The sequence below is a fragment of the Anser brachyrhynchus genome, assembly GCF_964034855.1.
Source record: "Anser brachyrhynchus genome assembly, chromosome: 3".
Lineage (NCBI taxonomy): Eukaryota > Metazoa > Chordata > Aves > Anseriformes > Anatidae > Anser > Anser brachyrhynchus.
The window spans coordinates 119,437,066-119,451,376 of NC_137696.1; the positions used below are offsets into that span (position 1 = coordinate 119,437,066).

Below are 14,311 nucleotides of genomic sequence, written 5' to 3' on the forward strand. Positions count from 1 at the left end.
GTTCAGCTGTGCACATGGCACCAAGTGATAGCATTATTTGTGATGGTTTTGGAGTCATAGCCTGTCTGAAGAAGGAGGCTAAGAGGAAGCAGATGACTCGCCAGGAGCAGGGGACACTTTAGGACACCAAGGGAAGTGGTAAACACATAAATAACCTTTCCCACCTCTCATGACATGTCTGTGTGCCCTGCCTCAGGCGGTTAAGGAGATAGGCAGAGAACAGTAAATCATTCTGCCCTTGCTCCTCCCAGAGGAGAAACACCTGAATGTGTCCGGTGATGGGCTTGTCAGGAACATTTTCTTCACCTTGACAACATGAGTGATTCCGCCAGGAGTGTGGGAGCTAACACTTGTGAGGAAATCATTTCCAATATTACTGAACACCATCAACATCACTCTGAGGCACAGCCTGTCCCTTCACCTAATCTCACAGCACCATTGCCCAATCTATTTTAAAATGCAGCCATTGACGAAGCAGATCCGCAGCCTCAATGTGTGTCACAGCACAGAGCTGGCCACTCCTCGTGGCAGAGCTGGCAATCCTGCACCCAGGGGACACCTGCAGTCAGTGACAAAGATATCTGAAACCACCTTTAACACTTTCTATTAATCTGTGTAAGACAGTCTCTAAAGCATGCTACTCGTGTCTGCAATGTGTTTTAATATCTAAAGTGTCTTATACCCATGAATCAATAAGGGACACCTCAACTGCGGTGATGACGACTCTTGACTATGAAATACCACAGGTCTAGACTTGGCTGGTGTGGCAGGATTAAAATCAGTTCACAATGCTCTGGGAAAGTGATAACAATGATCTTCAGAAGACTGGGGACATCTTCACTGAATGGTTATGAACATGACATCAGGAGATTGCATAATATGGCTGCTGAGGGCCGGTAATATGCAGTGACATAAAGAAGTGAATAGTAATAAAGATGTAGGGGATACTTGGGGCTGTTTTCATTGCCACATATAAATCAGTGCTGCATCTCAACTTTGATTACTAGCTTTTTATACTACATCATGAAAGGATAGCATAGAAGTCAAAATAGTTCAGAGAAAGATGATCAAAATGGGATAAAGAGGTAGAAGATTTTCCTTTGGGGTCAGGCCTCTAGGGTACCTTAGACTGGCCACACAGAAAACAGGTTCTACTCAAAAACAAGGAATGGGGTTCTGTACAGGAAGTAACTAAAGTGATCTCACTAATGTTAGTTAGATGGTCAAGCCTAGGACATTATTAATCTACTAATGTTTTAATGTTGCCAGTGGCAAATTGCCATTTACAATTCCATTATTCCTTCCAAAAAAAACCCCAACAGCCTTAAACTCAAATCATGCCACCAGGGATGATTTTATCCTCAGATGGAATGGTCATTGTGCAGCTAAATTCCTGATTTAGTTGCTCTTACGACTACCTGTACTGCAGCCTGTGGGGGGTAAGGACCAAGGAGTGAGCCTTTGCTACTTTTGTTATGGCTCTCTATTTACTTGTATCCCTTTTCACCTTAGAGAAATGGACAGCACTATCTTTCCAAAACTAGACTAGAAATATTTTTGTACCTCTCTCTTCCTAAAATAGCCTTTTTAGACCCTAATTCTGGTTGGTTAAAGTTGTCACTTCTTTGATGTCTGTGGAAAGGTTCTCATTTATACTACTCAATTTTACCCAATATTGCTTAAATGGGTTGCTTACTGATGCTTATGATGTACCTGCTCTTTTTTGTTCAACATCTACTTTCAACATTCTTGTTTAAAGGTTTGTTTGGACTTTATTGTATATTATAGCGTTCAGAAAGGAAGAAGTCTTGCCTAAACATACTTGAAGAACTTTTCTTTTTTTCCTTGAAAAACTTAAATAGAACTCATCAAAAGATAAAGTTCATGTTCAAAAAATGCAGTCACTCCTGAGCATTATCATATGCTGCCCTTTTACCTGCCTGTTATTAATGGGTTAGCTTAAGCACTGTGGACTTGTGTATTTTTCATCCTTGACTTGAGTCATTAACCTGTAGCTAGCTCCATCTTCCTCTAATTGTGTTGGTCCCAGATCTTTTCTATGTCCATCTAAAACATGATTCACACATAGATTGCTGACAAATGAAGCCAGAGCTCCTGTAGTCTTCTATTCATATGAGAACAATAGGAATTTGTGCACTGTATCACCTATACTATGGAAAACACTCTCTCCCCATCCATCCCCTGATGCTCCAAAGACATAAAAAATAGTACACCAGAGAAAAACAGTGGAAGAGAGGAAGAAAAAAAATAATGAGAAAAGGCAGGAAGAAAAATGTCTTCTGAGTGCAGATGTTTAATGACATGGAGAGGTGATGCATTGATGCATTGATGCATACATGCAGTATGCTGGAAGGAAAAGGAAATGCGGGGAGGGGAAATTCTTTTTACAACAGCTGCCTATTCTATAAGAGGTAGGGGAGTACTGCATTGAACTTGCTATTGGCAATATTGCTTAAACAGAATGCTTGTGATAAACATATGATCTCTACCAAAGTGTATTAGTATTGTCTCAGGAAACATGACAAATAAATAAATTTAAATAGTAGACCTGCAGTCCAATTACATTTTCTCACAAATAGCCTTTAATTCCAGATCCTCAGGAATGTTAAAAGAGGATCTGTGCTGAGATGCTGATGGTGGTTGTAAGACAGAAAACAACCTGGATGGCACAAGCTTGCGTGTAAGTTCAGAAGGAAACCTCTGTTTGCTGGTTATATTTTATATATCTAAGGATGGCTTTGATGTTACATATAGGAGAGTACATTTATGGTCATTTACCAGCATAACAGTTCTCTAGTTACAGCAGCATGCCTTGCTTTCCACTAGTACAAGGTATTTCTGTGGCACAAAGGAGGAATTTGGTTTATATTTGAGCTTGAGAATGTACATGTGGTGACGAGTAAATGAACTGTGGTGGTAAACTAGGTGTCTGCACATTTTCTGCAACAAACGATAATTTTATCAAATGGATTTGTCAGTAAAAGTTAATGACCAAAACTCTTTGCACAGGTTTCATTCACTCTCTGGTTTGTGATTTATGCTGTGATTCCTTTGGCTATAAAAACAGGGCTTTTTATTATTATTATTACTTTATTTTTTTATTTTTATTCTTGTAAGGTATCAATAAATGTTCATGAATCCAAAGGGAAAGCAAGCAAGCTCATTCCAAGATTTCTGGAAACATAATTGTTTTCAGACATTATGCAAGATCTTCTTTATGTGCTAATTTCTCATTGATAGTTACTACCAGGTTTTTGTGTTAGTTCCAGAATCCAAATTGCAAACCACAGTCTGCCCTACAGTCAGGGCAAAAATATCCCTACATAGACCTAACAGCCTTCACATTCCTGGTGGACATGTTGGACTTTACATGTGCTGGCAGGCCTGGGTCTCCCGTCTAAGCGAAATAACCAAGATACATGAAGCTGTGTTTCCTGGCTGTCAAGTTTAAAGGGACTCCACTGTCATCACAGGGGATCCACTACCTGTGCTAAAGAGGATGACAAGGAGTCTTATATTAATGCTATAGTAAAGCTGTGTGGATCACTGTGTAGGATACAGGACTGCTTTTTTCCTCTGTGATTCCACACTTGACTTTGCATGTTAATGATCCTCGAGACAGTGAGAGTATAAATATTTGGAGTCACCCACACTTTTGGCTTATTCAGCTGTAAAACTGGAGTATTTGTGCTGATCCATGTTCTAAAGCTACTTCAAGAGGCTAAAGACAGTCTCTGTTAAAGTGTAAATTGTTCCTATTTTCAGCTTCTTTAACAAAACTCAGATTAAATGCTTTGTATTGCTGGACATCAAATATGCACCTAAGAGTTATGACTGACATTAACTGCTAACGTTAACACTCAGTAAGTCAGCAACATATTAATCTATAAAAATGAATATTTGTCTTCATTTGAAACCTGTTTCCGTACCATGATTTACTGGTAGGAGGACTCAATATCAATGCTTCAGTGACTTGGATTCAGAGGGCCAAAGAAGATGCTCTAGTATGTATCCCTACACTGCAGAACCCTACTGCCTCCAACACCTGCAGCTTTAGCCTACATCTTTCCAAGAGGTGGTCACAAATGGAGAAGACAAAGATCTGCCTGGTTTGTTGGCAGGTACCTCATGACAAGAACGTCAGAATCTATTTTGACCAGAATTGAATTTGATTTGAGCCTGGTTTGCCATGAAAACCTGGTTCAATCAGACTTTTTTTCTAAAAGGGAAATCAAGGGAATGGTATCAGAGAAATTCCAAAGAACACACAATTTCCCTTCCTTCCACCTGCACCATATATTTTTTATTCATAGCTTTCTTTTTAATGTTGTGCAAGGTTTTTGACTTTTTCCCTTGAAAAATCACGAGGTTATTGATAAAAAAAAAAAAATCAAAGCCATCAAGTTCATTTCCCCTTCAAGAAGAGATAAAGACCACAAAATTACCATCATCCAGGAAAACTTCTATTTGCCAACAATTTGGAAAGATCTTTGAAGGATGAAAACACCATCACCTCCTTATGTCTTTTCAGAATGATTTATTTCCTTTGTCCTTTAACATCTAACAGTGATCATGATTCAAATTGAAAAATCATCTATCATCATTCACTTTGTAGTTGTGTGTTAAAGGACAAAGAAAAAACATATAGTAGAAAAAAAAAAGAGAACTGATTCTTCATTGTTTTTTGAGTTAGCTGTTAGCTTATTTATTTAGTACTTGTTGGAAAGCTGAACAAGAAAATTGGTCATGTACTTCAGTGGGGCAGGAATGCTAACTCAAAGAAATCTGCCTTCCATTTCATCCATAAGTCAGTGTATGATCTTTATGAAGGACTTATTTCAAATATATCTGAGGAGGAAGAAAGTGTACTCCTGCCTACACTTGATGTAGATGGACGTACCCATGTGAGGAAGGGATGAGTCTCTTGAACACTAGTTCAGGGGTTATGGCAGACAAAACAGAAGAGTGAGCATCACATTTTGGGATTGGTATATGCAGGCAATGATGACTCTTCTGGAGGGAAGACTAGGACTTTGGGAGAGTACTGTTTTTTATACAGCGCTCAGACTCAGAGCTAACTTGGGCTGTCTGCCCTACTGCATGAGATAGATAAACACTTGTTGCATTACATTTCTTGGGATGCGTTTTCTTCATTCCACAGCTGTTAGTCATGATGTTCTTCAGGTTTTACCACTTCAGCAAATTATTGTCAGAAGGAACCTCTTATTTTCCCAAGAACTTACATCATTACTCACAGTTCTCATTAACAACTCACATAACAGTGGCAGCAATATAAAGCAAGGGCTTGAACCAAGGAGTTGTACACATTGTGGGCTCAGCTCCTCCTGTCTTACCAGACATCATGCATAAGGACTCTGATGTTCCTCTGCCACAGCTTGTCCATCTTGAAAAGGCCAAATAGAAACATACATATTGTGAGATGGTAATACTTCCCTGTAGAGAATATTTCCATTTTAAAAAAAGGCTGTGTATTTGCTTTGCTTGCTTTTGCAGTCACATGCTTAGACATTCTCTGCTCCAGTCCATCTGGCAGCTGCCCATGGAAGCAAAGCCCACATGTCAAGCACTGCTGTCTATATCCTAATTAGCAGGGGAAATGTTGTGCTCCAACATAGCTGACACAGAGGTAAAAATGGGAAACAAACATTGTCTGACAATCTGGCATATAATAGATTAAAATCTGCTTGTTTCGTAATCACAGGCAAACTGGGCTATAGACAGCTAACTCAAAGGATCCTTGCCACACAATGCGAATTGCAAACTTTCAGGAGATTGTTAGCAAATCAAAGACAAAAAGAGTAAAGTTGCATTGATCCTTTCCTTTTAAACTGAGTTTAAGAATCAAAGTGCAAAGTTCCACTTGACGACTCCGGAAACTTCAGAGTGTCGTGGCAAATGGCATTGCTGGTAATGTAGCTGCTGGCAACAGTAGAGGACTTATCAGTTGAAAATATCTCTGTGATAAAGAAAATAGGGGTGTGTACTCTGTTGCAAAGGAAGAAAAAACATTTTCAATTTTTTGAAATTTCCCTTTGCTCAAGAGACCTCATCTACAGGGACAAACTTTGTGCCTTGACCTGCCAGCAGATAAGAAAACGTTACTGGTATATTTAATTGCATCAGTGACCATATTTCCTTTTTTATTTTTAATTTTTTTTTTAACGTTGGTTTGCTGTGCATGGAAGAAAAAAGATTTCCTCATGTCCCATTTCTCATAATTGTCTGTGCTGAATTTGTATCAAAGGTAAGTTTCTGTCTCCCTCTACAGTTTTCTCTACCAAGCTTGTTTTTTTTTTCTTTTTTTCTTTTTTTTTGGCTTAAACAATAGTGATTTATATGTGTTAATCTCAAGCTCAAAGGTTTCACTCTTTGTTACTGATGGCTCACCCAAGCATGTCAAAACATGTGATGTGAACATTGATGAAGAATGCTGAATGTCCCTTCCAGGAATATTTGTAGAAGGAGTGGGAAGGATGGACCCACCCCAACAGCCTGCTTTGCAAGACCTGAGTGATTTATCTATTCTTGATAGCATACAGCAGCATAAAATGCTATCAGTGCTGAGAAAAGGAAAATACAAGAAGGAAAATCACACCAGGAAAATTATGATTTAAATTCAGTCAGTGAATTCTGTTTTAATTTTCTCTCTCTCTATTTTATTATTATTTAGGCTTACCCTTTGGATAACACATTCTGATCCTTTGTTACCCAGTGATTACAATTAACTATCGTGTCATTGCCTCTGTTCTCTTGATTGTCCCTGGTTCTACTTATTCTCTGAATAACTGTACTCCAGTAATTTTAGGATTCCCCAGCTCAGACCTTTTGCACATCCCAGAGCTGTTTCACTGTCTATACAGTTCTCTTCAAATATGTAATCTATTTGACAGACAAAAATAGTATTACTCTTTTTCTCTTGCCATTGATTTTAAAATACCATACAAACCTTTTAAAACAAAAGGTATTAACAGGGAAATGGAGCATAAAATTTGGTTTTTGCTCTTTTTTGCTAGGAGCAGTTATATCCTAGAGATTGTTTTCAAAGGCATTTTCACAAAGCCCTTGGATTTTAATAAGAAAACAAATTGAGTAGTCAGGCATTGGGGAAATGAAGAACAAACTTGTAAGTATCATTTGGTCAATACTTGGCAGCACATTCATTAATTATAATTGTTATTATTGCTTCCAAAGCCACCTTCTAAGACTTAACCCAAATAAAGTTTATATCTTTAATAATTCATTTATTTATTTTCTCACTGCAGTCATATACTACCCAACTGTAGTCATTATTACATCTAACTTGTTCTAACAGAGGAAATAGTCACTCAGGAGACCTTTCCTATTAATGAAAACAATTCTGGGTAAACCACCATTTAAATGGAAAACTCATCTGGGAAGTGCTCAAGGTGAAAGAAGTCAGCAGAGTGGAAAAGGAAGGGACTTATGTTGTGTAGACACATGAGCTGGTCTTGGGTAGAAAACATGCTGCAGGCATGAACGTTAGGCCTTTAATTTGGTTTCACGTCTTCTTTTGTAATCATCCCTCTGTCCTATCTGCAGGGAGAATTCAGGAGCTGAGACACATTTCCTTACATGAAAATATTCTTGAGCTTAGGTGGGAGATTAGCGGGTCTTTCTTAAATGAAAAACTTGGTCTTGTGCTTGTTCTGCAACTATAGTATTGGAAAAGCATGGAAAAAAGCCTTCGTGCCCAGCTCAGCAGTGGGAGAGCGTTCACTTCGATAGACAGTTTAATAGTTAATAGGTGCTCTTAATAGAGAAGAGAATATAAAAGTGTTTCTGTACTGGGAAGATGTTAGGAAGCTTCGCAATATCCTCTGAAAAATGAGGGGTGGGGTATTTGTGTATCTGAGAGTGAAAACTAGCTTTTGGCCATGTTGGGGTGGGGGCAAATGGGGTCCAGTTTTCAGCTCTGGTATATATCAGCTTGCTGTAGCTCTTTTTCTCATATCCAAAGTGAGTGCCTTGTGAATCAGACTGTTCTAGAATCTTCTATTACTGCCATAAAAAATCCACTGCTGATACCAAAAAAATACTTGTTCTCTGGGGACACTTTCACCAGTAAATTTCTTTTATAAATAAATCAGTGTTTTCTTATTAAAAAAGTAGTCATGAGAAAATTCCTAACTAATTCAGTTGTTCCATTTCTTATTAAATTTCATTTCAATGATACTTCTGAGAGATTTCAAAATGTCTCAGGCATGAATCACTAAACAAATAAGTCACCACTAACGCTCTTGAAATGTTGATGTAGAATTGCAACAAGCAGAGGGAGCTGACCTGAGACCATGGTCTTATGGAGCTGAAACATTTTCAGTAGAAGAGATTATGTTAACTAAAAATCTAATTCATTCCGACTGTTATTTATATCTCTCTTGACATGCATGTAGTTATCATATGAAAAAGTACCTTCAGATGTTGTGGAATAGCTGCGGAAGGAGCACATCTTAGCAGTAAATTGCTCAGCTCTGCTTTTCCAATCATGATGTACCATGCTCCTAATTTCTCCCTTCAGAGAACATATGTGGCTTTGTAGGAAGAGGGCTGAAGAAGGATGTGCTGTGTGTGCTAAACAGACCTGAAGAAACAGCCTGATGACTGCAAAAGGATGGAGGGGGAATGCTTTGCTGAAGAGTGCACTATTCACCTTTTCAGGTGGAGAAAGTGCTGATGCATATTTATTTATTTATTTATTTATTTTTATTTAGCATTTAGCATCCATCCTCTTCTTAGAACTTACTCACAGTGGGAAATGCATTCACTTCCAAGGAAGTGCTTTCTCTGCCCAGATGGCTGTGGGTTGCAAAATACATTGGGTAGGCAAGGGAACAGACTATCAATCTCCTGTGTTAGTGCCAAGGCCAAAGGGTTCTGTTCTAGCAAGCTCTGCCTTGAAAAGAGCATTAGAGAGCTCCTTGCAGAAGCTGTTCACGAATGCCAGGAAGGAAAATCAGTAAAACAGTCTGTCTCAGAGCAGTACATTAAATGGATCTTGTCTGACTCTTTGGAAGATGAAAATGCTACAGATTGGCAAGGGCAGGAAAGGTAATGTGTTTTCTATTGTCGGTTTAGGGTAAAATCACAGCTTCCCTGCACTGAATGGGAGAAACTTGTGTTTAACTATGGTGCTATCAGTTTGTCACTCAAAGTGTTGAGGTGGTGACCATACTGTGGGTTGGGTTTCAGAGGAAAGCAGGTTTGTGGCACAACTGTTCTGTGCCACGTTGTGCACACTGGTTTGTGCCATAAAATCCAGTGTGGTGATGAGCAGGTCTCAAGCTGCCAAATTGCCTGGGTTTTATGATCACTACAGTTGGCCAAAACCACCCAGAAGTTTAATTTTCTCTCCTCTCCCAGAATAAGTTTAGAACAGTCATAAAAAAACATTTCCAGGCAGAATGTCCGCTAGCGTACAGCGTGTGTGAAAGAAAGGATGTGAAGATGGAGAAATGATGTTTAGACCCTTCTATAACACATGGCACCTGCAGCTTGTCATGTCTTCTGCACTCCAGTTCATGACTCAGGTTGGAGGCCTGGATGGGTGGTGGTTTACACGGTGTAGCCAGGAGAACTTCTGGGCTTCTTCATTACATCAAAGCTGGTAGCACTGCCTATATGTTTAAGGGGATGAGATGCATCCCTTACTGATTCAAATTATCTCCTGTCTTCTGCTGTGGACCTGTTCCATGGAGACGTAAAGATTTACTGACCATCACCTGGCATCTCCTTTGCTATATTTCTTCCAACTACTTCTAATTATTTCCTTAGGAAACACGTTCCAGCTCTCCTGGCTTATAGATGATGATGTCACCATTTCTCTATATAAGGGATGCATTCATGGGATGAATGGAACAAATCATGGGGGATTTAGATGATTTTTGAAATTTGTCCTCCCTTTTAACATTTCAGTGGTGTTCTAGGGTATAAAAAGAGTTTCAGTTCAGTCAAAATAGGTCACTTTCTATTTCTGTTAGAGTATAATACATTTCAAAACTACAAAATGAAAAATCATTTCTATGAAATAAAACTGTAAGTTTTTATTCTAACAATGATGAAACTGCATATTTAAATATTGCAAGACCTATTCCGATTAATCCTTTATCCCCCCTGAATCTCCTTCTGATGTGATTCCATGAAGTGTTTGCTTCATTATTGAACAGGACTCCCTGTTCTGATACTTCTCTGGACATCTTTATCGATCGTGCTATAGGAGCGTAGAAAACAATAAGAAAGTGTACAGAGAGTTTTTCCAGCCTGCTCAGTCTCAACCCATCTCAACATCTCTGGCCAATGCTTTACTTTCTCAGTAGGACCAGAGCTTAATCAGTGCTTATTTCTTGGTCACACGTGAGCAGGCTAGCTACAAGTTGTGTATTCATAAATAATCAAACTTTCCCAGTCTCCCTTGGCTTCTTTCCCACTGGTTTCCACCAGGGATGGGCTGTAAGATTTAGCCATCTGAGTTAGCACATGGACTTGTTTGGCTTATTAGCTCCACTAACAACAGAATGGCTGGATTTCTTCAAGCCTTTAAATCTCAACAGCCACAGCTCTTCCAGCTAAATTAACAGTAACGGGAGGCGGGAGAGTGGCAATTCTAATGGAAGATTCTGAACTGCTTTTCCCTTTGGGAACGGAGCAGAATGTCATGCATTTATATGCCTGCAAATGAGCAGAGGCACATATCCTTCATGAGCAAATGATCCTTGGTGGTAACCAGCGGGCAGCTGGATTGCAATTAATGGATTAATCTCATACCAATAAGTGTGCAGTGTAAATAGTACAACTGAGAACAAAAAAAGTAAAGAAAAGTTGGCAAAACAACAGTCTGTTTAATTATTTTATTTTAAATAGGCATTGAATATATTATGATTGCTGAAAACAGGGTGGGGTATAGGGAAGAAAAACCTCAGGTTGTACATATCTCTGCTGGTAACAACAGCTTGATTTGTACCTTTCCCTTTTCACCTTCTGGTTGTCTATGGGTGTGAAACACTTTTAAATTCTCTACTAGAATCAAAAAAATAAATAAATTGTAAGACAGTCTCCCTGAGTGCCCCCTCCATGCATTATGGATAACTATTAGGGATGGATGAATATGCACAAACTTAGTATTTCTTCTAGTGTGTTCAAAGATGTAAAGAGCTGAAAATTGGGAAAAGAGCCTCACTTCTCATCTGACTTGCTTCACTGGATACATGTGAAAATGCTCTGAGCAAACAGATATGCAAAATGTTGTTTTCTGCTAAGTTCCTAAATAACATAAACCCATAAAAATCCCAAGTACTGTAACATAAACAAGAAACCCATGGCCAGGCAAGAAAAGGTTAATCCAGTGAAGCAGGAAAACTGGGCAGGGAAAAATCCAATCATGTGTATTTAACTAACCTGGGCTGTGAGAGGTCTAGAGCCAAGTCCATTTGCTCTAGGCAGTGATTGTAGACTATTTCCTTCATATCTCCATGTGTCAAACTTCCTCCTTAGCCCCTGTAAATTGATTTATGTACCTAGCAAGAAATTTGAAGCATTCATATGTAGGATTTGTATAATAACCAGAGACACAGATTTTAAAGAGTCCACTTTGGTAGGCTTGGCTGTTTCTTCACCAGCTAATTAAATGTCCAGAGAACAGTCTTGGGTACCTAAAGCCAACTGGCTCTGAATGGCCTGCATCTAAGCTATTCAACAGTCTTAGCCTCCAAAACGGTGATTGCATCCAACGTGATTATTAGGAATAGTTCCTGGCTTATGTTAACTTCTGAACCATATCCAGGAGTTGTTTGGGGGAACTGCTTTTGGCCAGGGACCACTCTAACAATTTGACAGTATATAGACAGCCAGCTTTTAGCACCCAAGTGTGTTTGCTGACACTTCTTAATTTTCTTGTATGAGATTAACATTTAGGATGCTAATAACCTTCTTAAATGCACTTGCTAATTTTACAAATGCAAAATATCCCTTTCCATTGGCAAAAGGAATTTGGAGCATGCACTCCAGGACAGTGCTAACCAAATTGTATCTTTTGCCTACACTATCCATTAAAACTGTGATGGTAGCCCAGCTTCTGACTCTTTCCATAGCTGCTCTCTTAGCTATATGAAGGTCTCTCTAGTGTTACAACAAGAAGCTCAAATGCTGTTCTCTGGTTAGTCTCTTAGAGAATTGCGGAGACGTTCAGGACTCTCAACAGAGCAGTCTTAATCAACAGATGCTTAGTTTGTGACTCTTGACTTCTGCCTCTCTGTGAAGAAGAACTCAAGCATTCATTATATGATGCAAATGTGAGAATGATTGCATACAGAAATGAATGTGCCTGCAAACACTCAGCTGAGGAGAATTTGGGCAAAGAGTTAAAAAATGTATTTGTCAGAATCAAAACTGTAATTTGAAAAGATAGACAGTATTTCCTACAGGTGATAGAATGGAAAGAAACTCTGAGGACTTTGTTGAAATCAGGTCATTCAATTATTTTTGAGAAGTCTACTTTTGGGTAGTAGTGACTTTTAACATGTTCAAACAACATGTGACAAATATAGTAGCAGCTAAAAGGCAAACTTTAAAGATGTTATGTTGCTAAGGGAGCTAGTGTCCTCCATGGTCAGGATGTCCAACCCAAGGGACATGTTGAATTTCTGCCCATTCTTTACTTACTGTTTTGTGAAAATATTTGAAGATATCTTCTATTGTATGTGAAGGCAAAAGAAAATTTTAAAGACCTGTCAGTGCATAGAGTAGGACTTTTTTGTTAACTAGAGGTATTCTTTAGATCTCAGGCTGGGGAATGGTCTTTAATTATTAACATCATTCACTTTCTGGACTCAAATGTCTACAAAACTTGCACTTTTTCCATGGCAGGAGGGGAGGCTGGTCCTGACACATATTGCTGCTTTACTTTGAGGCTCTTTGGTGACCGGGACAAGCCTTTTGCAGGAGACAGATCAGCTGAGGCTGGTTTGTTCAGCCTGACAAAACAATGTCTAGGAGGACATAGATCACAGGAAAACCAGACAAGGAGAAGAAAGCAGTGGAGTGTGAACACCAAGGAACTTAAGACTAAAATTTAACAGCATAGGTACAACAAATTGTTCTAAGCTATCCATTTGGCTTGCAAAGTGTAAGAGAGCTGGAAACTTCTGTAGAGGCAGAATGTTTAGCACAGTTTCTTAAGATAAAGCAGAATTGGAGGTAAAAAACAAGCAAACAAACAAACAAAAAAGACAGCCTGTGGTGGACACCACTCCAGAAAAACTGGTGAGGAAACAGTCTAGTGAAGTAGTGAATGATTTCCAGTGCTTGGGTCTGGCAATGCTTAATTTGTTGATACAGACATAGCATTAGTGTTCCTTTTTCTGTGTTCCTAATTGTCCTGGAGTTCCTGGGAACTGAGCATGACACATCTTATATGATGGGGATTCTAACAATAAATGTATATTCACATATTTCCTCATATTTTCAAATATGCACATAATAATCCTTGTATTTCACCCTCTTTGTCCCTGCTTAAGTGTGATGTTCATGGGGCAGTAATTGAAAAGCAAGGGAGAACAACAACAGCTCTTCATGCTGCAAGAGTTACATCTGTTATTTGACTAATTAGTGACACATAATGACCTGTATGAGCCTTGGCAATAGGAAAATCTTCCCTAATTTTGGCCAGTCTTCATGCAAATGTCCCAATCTCACATTCCCATTTGTGAAACTGGAAAGCTATGTGTTATTGTTGGGAAACAATATTTTTGAGGAACGATACAATTCAAGGAAGAAGGGGAGTAAAATTACTTTGAACAGATAGGCAGAATCAAAACTTGCCCAGTTTTGTTTACAACCAGAAGGAGGAAGTTTAGCCTTGTATTCTTTTGCATGACCAGGACAAATCCTGTTTTAGTCCAGTGGACTGGGTATGTGCTCAGGGAGAAGTGCAGAGGAAGCAGGAGGGCTCCCTTATCTGGGACACTGCAGAACTGGATGGACTTGGGATCCCTGATCTTTTCATCCTTGCTTGCTTTGGTAGAGCTTTGGTTTAGGTAAAATGTATTTACCCAGCACATTTCATTTAGATAGTTCCTGACCTTATCTGGTACTAGAAAAAAAATAAATAAAAATCCACATGATCACAGAAGAAACTGGCAGTTGCGAGTTAATATTTTCTCTTACATGTATTGATTGCAATGTCAAAGATTCAAAATCAATTCCTTTAAATGTCCCTTTAGAAAAGAATATAATAACCTGCCAGCCCAATGAAATAATG

At 38.9% G+C, this 14,311-nt stretch overlaps 1 long non-coding RNA gene across 3 annotated transcripts in view; it reads left to right on the forward strand.

Annotated features, from left to right (window-relative positions):
• Positions 1 to 14,311, forward strand: part of LOC308191952 — a 95,425-nt gene that overhangs the window by 41,960 nt on the left and 39,154 nt on the right. The window contains exon 2 of one of the 3 annotated variants that reach the window (XR_013948408.1): positions 2,614 to 2,701. The exons of the other annotated variants lie outside the window; for them this stretch is intronic. This is a non-coding gene — a long non-coding RNA (uncharacterized lncRNA). The remainder of the gene's footprint in view (positions 1 to 2,613; positions 2,702 to 14,311) is intronic. 3 annotated transcript variants of the gene reach the window in all.